The sequence below is a fragment of the Chlorocebus sabaeus genome, chromosome 9 (assembly GCF_047675955.1).
Source record: "Chlorocebus sabaeus isolate Y175 chromosome 9, mChlSab1.0.hap1, whole genome shotgun sequence".
Lineage (NCBI taxonomy): Eukaryota > Metazoa > Chordata > Mammalia > Primates > Cercopithecidae > Chlorocebus > Chlorocebus sabaeus.
The window spans coordinates 101,365,570-101,379,234 of NC_132912.1; the positions used below are offsets into that span (position 1 = coordinate 101,365,570).

The 13,665-nt window shown below is 39.6% G+C and overlaps 1 non-coding gene across 1 annotated transcript in view; it reads right to left on the bottom strand.

The window, feature by feature from the left end:
- Positions 1 to 9,205: 9,205 nt before the first annotated feature.
- Positions 9,206 to 13,665, bottom strand: part of LOC103216367 (uncharacterized) — a 77,025-nt gene continuing 72,565 nt past the window's right edge. The window contains exon 3 of the transcript XR_012094119.1: positions 9,206 to 9,311. This is a non-coding gene — a transcript (uncharacterized protein). The remainder of the gene's footprint in view (positions 9,312 to 13,665) is intronic.

Below are 13,665 nucleotides of genomic sequence, written 5' to 3' on the forward strand. Positions count from 1 at the left end.
CCACCTCCAAGGTTCAAGTGATTCTCCTGCCTCAGCCTCCCGAGTAGCTGGGACTACAGGCGCCCGCCACCACACCTGGCTACTTTTTTGTATTTTTAGTAGAAACAGGGTTTCACCGTGTTAGCCAGGATGGTCTCGATCTCCTGACCTCGTGATCTGCCCGCCTGGGCCTCCCAAAGTGCTGGGATCACAGGCGTGAGCCACTGTGCCTGGTCTCAAGTGGTGTTCTTCTTGTATCAACCCAGCATCAATGGAACATGCATTTGTAACTGGGTGTCCTTGCTCTACACAGGGAGAGATTTAAGCCCTGTGTCCACACCATGGCTCAGCAGTGCACACTGGGCATTGTCTCTAACACTTTGGAGGGAAACAAGGATGGAGCATCTAGGATCTTATTCTAGGATCTTGTGACAGGCTCATCAACTGTGCTAGGCAGGCACCAGTAAGAGTTAGAGTTTCCTTCTGATGGCCAAATGATATCTGAACAGCAATGGCTTGGTTCAGAGCACGTTGCTATGGGAACTGCAATCACAGGTTCAATCTCACCATAGACCAGTGAGTTGTACTCCAATCCACGACTAATGACTATATTCCAGAACAATGTACACAGCAGGCACTCAATAAGTGTGCATTGGGCCGAGTTGAGTGCATATTATTCATCAGGGAAAGCAGGCAAAAAAGCATGCTGACAGTAAATTTCCATACCACCGTGCCCAGTGTGGAAAAGGCAATCCAATGTGATCTAGCTTTTTATTTAATTCCAAATAAAGGACGAAATTGTAGTCCCACAAACACACATCAGATTATTAGTTCCATAGATGAATTTATGTGCACGTCCCTAGAATGCCAAGCATGAAGCCAGACACAACTGAGGTGTCCATGTTTTTTGAATTGAATTGTGCGAAGACAGCCTGGTGTGGGAGTTAAGATGTCGACTAGTAATTCACCATTCCTTTCCCTGAAAGCTCTGTAAATCAAGCTCTTAAAAAAAGCAGCAAGCTAAATTCCAAAACCCTCTCTGAGGAGTAATGCCCATGACTGGTGGGGTCTGGACTATGTCCACCAAATGTGCAGATCTCTTCTGCACAAACATCGTCTACTCCCAAGGGAGCCCGTGACTGACTGACCGGCTGTGGAGACTCACATGTACCCTCTTTCCCAGTGTTGAGGGGGCCAGGGGAAGGGAGTGGGAGTCGAGTGATGAAGCACGGCTGAACTGAATATTCTCTTTCCAGGAGAAGGAAAATGTTACAGCAGGAGGTGGGTGGCACTTTTCTGGAGGAATAACCATGAAGAACATGGGGTATATTTGAAAATGATCTTTTCTGAGGACAAGTTTCTCTTTTAAAGAGCTATCCTCATATTCTCTCTTACCTTAGATTGGGGCTATTGAAATGGTCCTGCCAGAGCTAGGCTAGAATGCCACAAACTGGGATTAAAGTTGACTGGGCTGGGGGAGGGGTAAAATGGGATATGGGTTGAAGAGCCATAAGGCCAGGACGCTCACTTTTTCTGAATTCATTCAAGAGCACCAGTTTTGGGAGGCAACCAAAATGCAACTCACAAATCCCCTAAGTGCTTAACAAACTCTCTTGAAGATTTAATCACAATGTAAAATCCACAAGTTTTTATTGGCAGTGTTTAGTTATCAATTTCACAACTCTCTGAAGTGGCAACCAGTACGATTCCCAGGTCTGTCTCCATTACACATTCCAGGGGCCTGCTGGCAATGTGTGTCAGATTGGTGTTCTGGTCTAGCCTTGTAAATTCCTTCCAGGGGAAACTTAGGATACACTCTCCCAGCTGCCAGGTTCTCTACTTATAAGGTGCAGAATTTATTAGTGAAAAGAAAGATAAAAAGAAAGCCTGCTACCTTTTTAAGTGCTTTTACATACAGTTTCTTTATTATAGTTTGTTGTTTCCAGAAATACAGCTGCCCAGATCATTTGAGTCTTTGTGCTGAATCAGTGGAACTTGTTTTCTCTTCCCATGAATTTCTATGAGCTCTGCTCCACCGTGTATCAACTGAGGTCTTTTGTGCCATGCTTTTAAATAAAGTCACTGGCAGCAACTCTCATTTGAGGAAGACAAAGCCATGAGGACTGACATCCTTAACTTATACATGGCCATGCAAAGGTACAGAGAGGGTTGATACGGAATCCAAGTTTGTCCAACTCTGGAAATGAAGCTTGTCTAGTCACCCAAAGACTGTTTTTCCAGTCTGTTTTCTTCTCTCCAATTTCCCAACATGCCTGGTTTCATTTCCATGCATTTAAGGCAATGTTGGCCTCAGACCACAGCAAAGACATCTAAGAGGCTACCATAAGAAATAGTGTGGTACAGTGAAAAGAAAACACAATTTAGAACTGGAAAACGTGTTCCAGCTCTCTTACTACTCATCTGACCTTGGATAAGTCACTCAATAATGTCATAGAACCTTAGTTTCTCTTTAGCAAAATAAGTATAAATATTCATATTTATCTTACCATGTTATTTTCAGAGCAATTTTATGACAAATTGCAATTCTCTGATTTATGTTTATTTATTTTCCATTTATCAGTACAGTTCACTATATTATAAACTCCAAGAGTTCAGGAACCTTGTCTTTTTGGTTCACCACAGTGGCCCATTGCCAGGAACAGCAATCAGCACATAGTACATCATCAAGAAGAGTGAATGAAATTTGAATGAGTGATGAAAGGAATAAAGGAAAAAAGGAAAGAAAGGAAAAAGAAGGACAGAGGGAAGTGTTCAGAGCATTGTAGATGCCATTTATGAAAGTGATCTGTACATTGTTAAGTATTATCTGTGTCCTTTATAACTAACATTTGATGCGTTAATTATGCCAGGGTGAGCTGTTTAAAATGTAAGTAGATCATGTTACTTCCCTAATTAGGCCTTCCAATGGCTTTTCATACTATTTACAAGTCAACTCCTTTCAGCATACAAAGCCCTAGGTGATATGACTCCTGCCTACCTCATTTCCAACTTCTCCCCCTTCCTCATCATGCCCCGGTCACCCTAGTGTTCTTGCATTTCCTCAAATGTGCCAGGTTTGTTCTTGCCTTGGAGCTTTTGTGTTAGTTTCTTCCCCGGCCTGGAAAGTTAGTTATAAAGGATGCAGATAATACTTAACAATGTACAGATCACTTTCATAAATGGCATCTACAATGCTCTGAACACTTCCTTCTGTCCTTCTTTTTCCTTTCTTTCCTTTTTTCCTTGCCCCTCCCCTAGCTAGCAGGTCTCTGTTAAATGAGGTGGAATTGGATCATCTCGAGGGGGGATCCCAGCTCTGAAATTCTATGACTTGATGAGAGCAGTCTGATCTTTTGTCATGACCATGACTTCTGTGATAAAGGATAACCCGTGTAATATTTCTGATAAGCGTAGCTTTTCTGGTCTGTGGAATTTCTCTGATTGGCCAATAAGGTCACTAGACAAACCCATATTTCTGCTTTTGCCATTCTAGTTTATTCTTCTCTTTCCTTTTCTTTCCTAGAGAAGTTGACGCTCTTGGTAAATCCCCTCATTGTCACATAAGGCTCAACATCTAACTGTAATTGCACTTCAGCCACTCCTCAAGAGATGGGTTCCTAGTATGTCTGATCTTGGCTAACACTCCCCCATCTGCTTTCAACATGTTGCATTTGATGTCAACTAATGTCTCCTATTAGCATTAAAATAAAACAATCTGGAAAAATTCACTCTCAAGCAGAGTTCAAACAGGCCACAAGTAGATGGGGAATCTCAACTGCACAAGGATTGTTAAAACAATAGTAATAAATATACAAATATGTATAAATGAATGTATGTATATTGCATACTGTACATACATATGTATGTGTATATATAAAAGTGAGTGAGTGACTAGATGTGTGTGCATGTGTGTATGTGTATGTGTGTGTGTGTGTGTGTGTGTGTGTGTGGTGAAGCCAAAAGTCTGTGAAATGGATCAAGGGAACAAAGACAAGAATGTTTCTGTTCAATTAATGAAATTAACTGGTAACAGCAAGAGGAAAAATATTCTCCTAGTATGGAACAAGGCATGATCAAAATAACTGAATGATATGGAAAAGGAGTTGGGAATCTTTATCCAACACTTACTGGTAATGGGTTAAAATTCTGGTCCACGAGGTGATTGTATCCATGGTCAAAAAATGAGTGCCGTATCACGACATCAATGCCCTGATTGGCCAGCATTCCTAAAGTGTTCAACCATCTAAAAGGCAGAGAAAAAGAGCTACATCAATATATTTTTTAAATGGCATACAACAAGCTCTATGGAGACTGGCTACTCTATATACATATACACCAATCTCCAGTCACCAAATTTACCTAGTACTTTGAAGAGGGTTGTTTTAAGCATTAAATTCACAGCTGTAATATATTTTAGAGATTATCAAATCCAAACTCTGCATTTGATAGAAAAAGAAACAGAGGTCTAGGGGAGTAAAATGAACCACTCTTGATCATTAAATAGTTTGTTGTTAATGACTGAACTTTTTATTCCTGAAATAGTAACAAATGAACACCCTAGCCATTTGTAAGCCTAATATCCCTCCTGGCCAGAGGACATACAATTACAGACAGAGGAGCACACATTGTGCATTCCATCCCTCAAACTCCCCTGCTTATACCCTGTCCCTGAACATGTACCTTTAACAGAACTCTAACTCATATACTCCTATGACCTATGCAAATATAGTCTAGTCATTAGCAACCTTCATATATCACTGTCAGTAGTCAATGCAATAATAATTTTCCTTGGCACTATAAGTAACTCTTCAGGGATTCAAGTATGCTACCATCACACATATTTCGCAGTGGAGGATCTGCACTGTTCACACACTTATCATCTATCCCACTATGCCAAACACCCATTTTCCAGGGCATGTCATCCTTCAAAAATACTGCCTTCTTGGTTCTTCCAACACTGCTGACTGTGCCTTCATTATTTACACTTTCAGCTCATTCATCCATTCATGTATTCATTTGGGGTTCTCTTTCTCTTCCTACTTCTGAAACTTAGGGAAACTTCTACTTGTAATAATACATGGAATAAATGTGGCTTAGAGATTCAGTCTTCTCTACATGTAAGATAAGGCATTTCACAACTTGTACTAAATATATGTGTGTACAGCTTTATTTACCTCTTCCCCATCTTCTCTCACCCTAAACCCCATTTCCCACAGGCTCCAAGACACATGAAACTACTCTTGGCTACCCAAATACACATTGCTTTCTCACACTTACCTAAGTCCTTATACATGTTTTACTTTCTGCTTAGGGTTCCCTTCCACTCTTCTTTGAACCTATCCCTTTTTGTCTAGCAAATTTCTTCTCATATATTAATCTCCAAATCGAGTGTCATTTTTATTCTAAACTCTGCTGCCCCAGCCAACAGTGGTACCTTCCTCTGTACTTCCCCAGATCTCTTATTCATGCCCTCAGAAAGTCCACAGAAAGAATCACTTAACTTACTTCTCTCCCTTTCCCCTGTCAGGTATGAGCTCATCAAGCATAGATACAATGTCTGAACTTGTACTCCAAACACCCATCACCATTCCTGGCACACCGTAGGTACTCAATACTCTGTTGACTTGAAATCTGTCTGGATAAAATTAGATTCTCGGAACTTTGAGAATCACCATTTAGCACACTGGGGAAAATTACACATACTTATGATTTCCCAAATCTGAAACCATATGGAGCTCCAAATCTGTGACTTGAAGAATTACATTTTTTTTCCTTGCTGGGATAAAGGGCATTGCTAATTTTTATATTGTGAATAAATATTATTCCTATATTCAAATATTTTTTACATCTACAATTATATTTTATTCTCATAAAAACTAACAAATATTTACTGACAATTAGAGTTACAAAAATAAAACAAAACAAAAAGCAAAGCAAAACACAAAAGTTTTAAATCAAAAAGGAAAACTAACTGTAATAAAGTAGAATCATTTTTGTTGTTGTTCTTCAAATTGGAACATTGTGACCCAGGAATTGAAATTACTTTTGGAACATAACATGGCTAAGCAAGCTACTTGCCTTCATAATTTTTATTAATTTGGTAATCCTATAAAATCAAGATATCAGCTTTAGCTTTTCTTTAGCCACTGAGACATACTATGAAATACCTTGTCAAAGGCTGTCCTGTGGTAGAACTATAACCAGAACCCATGGCTTTCGGAATAGAATGGTTAATACAAAAGTTACCTTCATCTTCCTCCTATAATAACAAGCCCCCTCAGAAAGGGAAAGAAATGGTTTCCCCAGGTTCCTTTCTATGCTAAGCTAGAGAGAGTTGATAAAATGACTGGTATATCTAACCAAAGATGCTACCCTGCCATTATTTTCCACTCCACTAAAGGTGAATATCTACTATGTGCCAGACACTATTAGGTGCTTGAGACATAGCAGTATGCCAAGAGTATTTGTGGTCCACCAAAGAATCTCAAAGCCCTAGCTGGGAAACACTACTCTTGAACACTTGGTAGCAGAGAATCCCGATTTATGCATACATGCATGTGTATATGTCCTGGTGAACTCAGAGTTATGTGATATATTAACATTTCAAAAAGGCTGGAAAAATGTCTTCTTTTCAATTTCTTGCTAGCCTCCTAGAGCTTCCTAGAATGCTTTACTGCTCCCCCACCCCTCCACCCTAACAGGAAGCAATTTATGCCCCTTGGTGAACTGAACTCAAAGGGCACATTGCTGGGTGCTGCCAGTGGAGTTGAGACCAAATGGGTGACAAAGAAGTAAGAGAAATCGGGAGCAGAATAAACTAGTTTTCATCTGATCTGTGTCAACTAAGCATTGGATATCTGAATTACAAACAGAATATAAGCAACTACGTTCATCTCTGTTCTGCAAAGTGATTGTAGGAATCTATGGCTATTTGGCTGATGCTCATGAAAAGGCAGTTCTCTTTTTCAACTTCCTCCATGAAGGTCTGCAGTATTTCTCATTCCTTATCATTCCCTAAAGGGAAGAATGCTCACAAAACCACTCAGTACAACTGAGCTGCTTGCTGGGCCCTGTAGCAGCATCTTATAGTGACTGCTGAGCAAATGTCATTCCTCTGCTGATTCCAAGGGGGCCCCTGCAGCACTGACGCCCTGGCTTCTCATCTTTCAACAGGTCTCATATCAAGCCAGTGGAGAGTGGGAGTGTACTTTTGTGGGGTTTTTTTTGGGGGAGGGGGGTGGAGGATGGGGTCTCGCTCTGTTGCCCAGGCAGGAATGCAGTCTCGCTCATTGCAACCTCTGCTTCCCAGATTCAAACGATTCTCCTGCCTCAGCCTCCCAAGTAGCTGGGACTACAGGCGTATGCCACAATGCCCAGCTAATTTTTGTATTTTTAGTAAAAATGGGATTTCACCATGTTGGCCAGGCTGCTCGAACTCCTGACCTCAAGTGATCTGTCCACCTTGGCCTCCCAAAGTTCTGGGATTACAGGTGTTAGCCACTGTGCCTGGCTGGGAGTGTACTTTTGAAAGAAGATTCTTAATGACACTATATCAAAGGTGACTCACTCCACTTCAGGCATTCGAACCATGCTTGCTGCCCATGTCTGTGCTACACAATGTAAGACGCTAAGGACACAGAAATGGAAGACCTAAGGTATCACCATGAATTGTACTGACTCATTTTCTTTATCTGCATTTGCCAGAACTCCATCTGTAAAGGCAATCCACTTGACTGGCCTCATTTGTCCTTCATTAATGTATTAAAGAAGTTACCTCTATACAGGGGAACCGAAGCTGCATAATTAGGAACAGCTGTTAGTAGCAAAACACACAGCTGAGGGCAAAGCTACAGTTCTTAGGAGGACATTGCTCAGTCAAAAATCCAAGGCCACAGGACTGTACTGGAGCAGGAACAAGTCACTTATTTAGTGGTCCTGAGGGGTTTGTCCCTGCCACATGACACTGGCAAGCTAACGAGAGGCCCTTATGCTTCTGGCTTAAGTCATTCTCCAGATGACTGTAGTAGCCTTCACATTCATTTTCCCATTCCTTCCCAACTTTTGTGAATACCATTAACAAAGCCAAAGTCAGAAAAAACACAAGTCAGATTCTCCAGATTTTCTCTCTCTCTCTCTTTCTCTGTCTCTCCTTCACAATCTTCAATGGCCTACTGTGAATATAGAACAAGGCCTCACTTCCTCTACCGGGTTTTCAAGACCTTCTGTAATTTGGTGGTAAACCCTTTCCTGAGTCTCAGCCCTCATTGCACCCTCACAGATAACAAGGCTTTAGCCACATTAGCCATTCTCTGCTCCTCTGCGCCTTTGCTCATAATGTTTCTTGGGCTTAGAAGGCTCCCTCTGCCATCACCGTAACTCCCACCTATAGAAATTAGAGTAATCCTACTATGCGGCACTCAGATGCCACTTTTTCCATGAAGTCCTTCCTGATACTCCCAGTCACAGAAATTCTTTATTTCTTTGCATGTCTGTCATTTTTCTTTTGTAGACGGACCATGTGAGAAAGAAAGGCAGGTGGTCTACTGCAGTGGTAAAGGAGCTGCACTCTGGAGCAAACTGCCTAGGTTTGAGTCCAAGCTGTGCCACTAACTAAATGAGTGATCTTGGATAAGTTACTTCACCTCTTTCAGTTTTCTCATCCATAAATGGGATAATAACAGCATCTATTTCACTAAATTGTTATAAAAGCAGTAGCATCTATGTCATTGGTTGTTAAATTATGAAATATAAATAAAGCACCGTATTATTAAAGGTATGATTACTACGGCACTTACCTCCTACAGCTTTACAATGTAGTTATCTCCTATCCCAGTTCCACCAATCATATTTTTTCTGGAGGGAAAAAACCATGCCTTATTGTTACCTATCTCCCAAGACTATAGTGAAATTGGCTTAGAAAATGTATGTTGTTTATACTGTGTTTTGAACTTTAGACCATCAATAAAGCCGTTATTACTACAATTATTACTGTTACTAATGTTACTTACTATAATCCTTGTTCTGATGCCTGTGCCTGACATTTTAATATCTAGAGAAGGCATTGATCATTGTTGAATGGTTTAAGACATACACAAATGAATGAAATGAACTTTCAACAGGAAACATGCCTCACCCCTAGGATGGGCAGAATAATCAGCAATATCAGAGATTCACTGTCCTTCCCTCCTGAAAGCCCCTGGGGGTGAAATTTCAAGTATTACTCACAAGAATCCTGCAGCATAGGAATCTGATAGATTGTTTGTGCCTCCAGCTGAGGTGGTCACCACACCTTCAAGCCAAATCTTCTTTCCTGGAGTGTATGTATTAACCACCTGTTTACACAACAAAAGCAGAAGGGGATAATGAGGTTTTAAAAAGTATTCCCACATGAGAAGAAACATGCATTTCCTTAAGGAAGTTGATCTGATTTCCTGTTTTCAGGGAGTCATGATTTGTGCTTTTTTACGATGATGCACCCAGTTCAGTGAGTTGGCATTCGCAAACCAAAATGCATTAACATTGACATGTGCCACTTAAAGAAATTATCATTTTTCCCTAAGTAAACCCAACTGACAATGTGACAGAACAAGTGCATACTCTAGGATGTAAACTGACTGCAGTACTTTCCACTAAAAAATATAAATCATATTGTGTTTCCATATTACCAAGCATTGAGAAACAATGCTTTTCAGTCTCTCTCATAGCACATCTATGACCCATGCACTACCTAAAAGCCACGAATGCATCACAAGCATCAAAAGTCACAAATCACAGGAAAGTAGAGAGAATGTTCGCGGGAGACATATTTTATAATTACTAGTACAGGTAGATTGTAATCATATTTTGAAAATAACTGCAGTAAGGGTAAAAAGAAAAGTCACTGACCCACAAATGACACATTCACACAGGGAATAACTGCATGCCTTCCAAGCAGAAGCAAAACTTCTTGTCGAAAGGTAGCACGCTGAAGATTTGAAATGGCCCAGCCTCTGACCCACAAGGTGAAGACTGACCAAACTATTCAGATCAGGGTGAAGATGCTCTGGATTGCAATCTGGTGGCACTTAGGAGTAAGATTGTATGCTGGGTAGTCCCTGAAAGCAGAGCCTGAGTCAAAGGCTTGTCTACAGGTAGTTCACTCAAGAAATAATACCAAGAAGCAGGAATGAGGGACTGGGGGACTGAAATAGGGACGAAGGGAAAACTAAGACAAGGATGCATTTTGAAATTGATAGCCAGTGCTGGCAACTACTCAGTCTCACAGGGATCTTGGTAAGAGCCTTACAGACTGTGTCTCAGAACTGACCCCCAAGGGGGTACAAGAGAAAGCATGAGTAGCCTTGTGACCATTAACCCCTTGCTCCTCTATCCCTATTTCAAGTGCAGGCCTGAGTGCTGAGTAGATTCTCTGAGTGTTCCTTCCTCATCTCTGCCTCAGAGAAGGAAATAAGAAGTGAGGTACTACCTAGTACACTGACACCTAGCTGGCTGCAGCCTGCATGCTGGCCCAGCCCTGATCTCTACAATGATGGCTAGAGTAGGAGGTGGGACTGGGAGGATGCCAGCTATGCACTAAAGAGGCTGGACAAAGAAAATAGTGTATTTAGGTCCTATGGCCCCCCAACTACTCTCCTAGACATACACACCAAAGTAATTCTTCCTCAGGTCTCTAAAGAGTAAGAATGAGAATTCTTTCTATGTCACTGTAGCAGATACCCATTGTTAGAGGAATGGAAAAATAAAATGTGGATATATACTATACAATATTATGCAGCAGTTAAAACAATAACGTCAATGTAAATCCAACACCATGAATAGTCTTTAAAGGTTTAGTGGTAAATTAAAAACAAACAAACAAACACCAAATGAGATTTATGGCACAATATTACCTATAAAATTGCTCATTTGCACCTAATAACAGTAAATACCCTATAATGACACATGCCTCTTAGAACATATATCAAACACATAAGGAAAGCATGTAGAAGAGAGAGGTGAAAATTAAAACAAAAACAAGACCTTTCATGAACTGATGATAATAGTTTCCTGTTAGGTTAGGAGTATTATGTTAATTTAATTCTCTGCACCTGAGGGTTGTCAAAAAGAAAAAAATACATGTGGCCAAACCCATGGGTACATAGACATCAACAATCAATCATATTCCTCTTTTCATTTCTAGCGAGGTACAGCTCCCTGCCCTCTCTCCCCACATTTGCTAGACAATGTGCATTATTTGGAACGTATTTTGGGTTGGCAAAGTTACTGACCTTTTTCAGAAACAAAGTTGTAAGAAAATTACACAAATTTGAGGTTAAAGTGAGTATTATGATTATAAATGGAAGAGAAATCCTGAGAATTAATGGTGGTGGCCAATAGCATGTTGGTAAAGATTAAATAAAAATGCACTCTTATACACAAAAAAAGAAGAGTCATTTGAGGATACCACCAGGTAGTCCTCTCACTCCTTTCAATACTGTTCAGCCTGTCCAACTCAAGGGAAGCAGGGAATTGTAGGAATAAGAAAGGAAGAAAAATGCCTTAAATAATCAAAAGACACATCCATATGGCCAGATTAAAGAACTACATCTATGATTTCCCTTAAAATATGGTGCTAAAAACATCTGTGTACATGATAAACTATCTACTTCCTTTATGAGTAACCAGAGCAGAGTAATATATTTGTGTTATTCTTTTTTTGTCTTTGGCTTGGAGGATATTTAATGTTTAATTTTGTGCTCAAAGATATTAAAGGCAGTTAGAGAAAGGAGCTTTGGTTAAACAAAACAAAAAGGTAAATACTGTAACATAAATGAACCTTGAAACCATTAAGCTAAGTGAAAGAAGCCAGACACAGAAGGCCACATATGATATGGTTCTATTTATATGAAATGTTCAGAATAAGCAAATTCTTAGAGACAGTAAGTACACTAATGGTTTCCTAGGGCTGAAGAAGAAGAGGAAGTTTAAGATGGGAGGGGGAAAGGAGAGTGACTGCTAATCAGTATGAGGTTTCTTTTGGAGGTGATGAACATGTTCTAAAATTAGACTGTAGAGATGATTTCAAAATTCTGTGAATATATTAAAACCACTGAATTTCATACTTTCAAAAGGTGAATTTGATGCTATGTGAATTATATCTCAGTAAATAAATATATGTAAAAGAACACATTAACAAAAGGACAGTTATGGTCTCAGTAGGCAAATAACCATAATGTGGAAATAAGAATGTACCTTGGAAATTCTGGGTTATGCTACATGCTACTTGTGACACTTGTAGTAGTTATTATCTTGGACTTCAATTTCTTCATCCACATTTAAAGTCATGAATTTGTGGTATATGAACTCTAGGTTCCTTTTAAATATCAATGTTAAAATGTGTTAGTATTTTATAATGCTAATGTAGATTCCCTTGGTTATCACTCAAAGGTCAAGAGTATCTTTGATTCTGAAAGTTAAAACAACAAGTATGGGAAATGAAAAAAGTCAAACACAGCTCAGAGCTGGTCATCTCAGAAACAAAGATCTGGGCTGGAGGAAAACACTGAGAAAGGTAGAAAAATCCACAGGAGTAAATGAAACTGCCTAGGGAGAATATATAAATATGAGGCTAGAAAGCGCTGAGGATTTCCCATCAAAAACATTTATACATTATCAAGGGTATTAACTAATTCATTAAACAAATATTTACTGAGCACCTACTATATGCCAAGCAGAGTTCTAGGGGTGGATCTATAGCAATGAAGTATAACAAGTCTTTGTTCTTGTTGTCTTACATTTTAGTCAAGGGAAGGAGAATAATAATAAACAAGTAAACAAATAAAAGAAATTTAGGTAATAATAAGGGATGGAAGAAAACAAAACAGAATAACACGCTACAGAGCAACTTGACAGGAGAGTAAGGTTAGTACTTTAGATAGTGGTCAGAGGAGGCTCACGTGGAAGGTGGTATCTGAGCCAAGAACTGAGTGAAGAAGCAGCCAGCCCCTTAATGGATCTAGAAGAACAGCACAGTAAAAGGACCTCAGGTGGAAACAGGTCTGCTGTGTTTAGAACCAAAGAAGACTATCTGGAGTGTAGTAAGTAAGGGAGTGAAATATTTAAAAATAAGGTCAGAGAAGAAAGGAGTATTTTTATTCTGAGTGTGATGGAAAGCTATTGGAGGGATTTAACCAAGAAAGTGATTGGATCTCACTTATGTAAAGATCCCTGCAGCTGCTATGAGATCATATATATATATATATAAAATGAAACTATACCATGATACAGTTATTTGTATATCATTTTAATTGTAAAATGATAAAAACTGTAAAATGATATACAAATTAGTTTATCATTTTATAACCACTTTGAGCTTCAATTTCCTCACATGTAAGCTAGAATAATACCTGATAGGATAGTGTTAAGGACCTTTCCTTGTCAAAGGCCAAAGACACATATACTAGGCCAGTCCCAGGAAGATCCTGAGAGCTAGTGAAAAGGAGCACAGACCTAGCAGACACACATTTATGTGGGTCTGTCTATGGTGATGCATGAATTCGGAGGAACTAGCGCCAATTATTCTTATGGTTTGGTGGTAGGATTCTGAACTACCATTTTTGATCCACGTAAGAAATTCAGGAAGTTCCTAGAAACCTTGAACTATTAGCTCTTTGAAGGCAGGGAATACTCTTACTCACTTTTGTATTT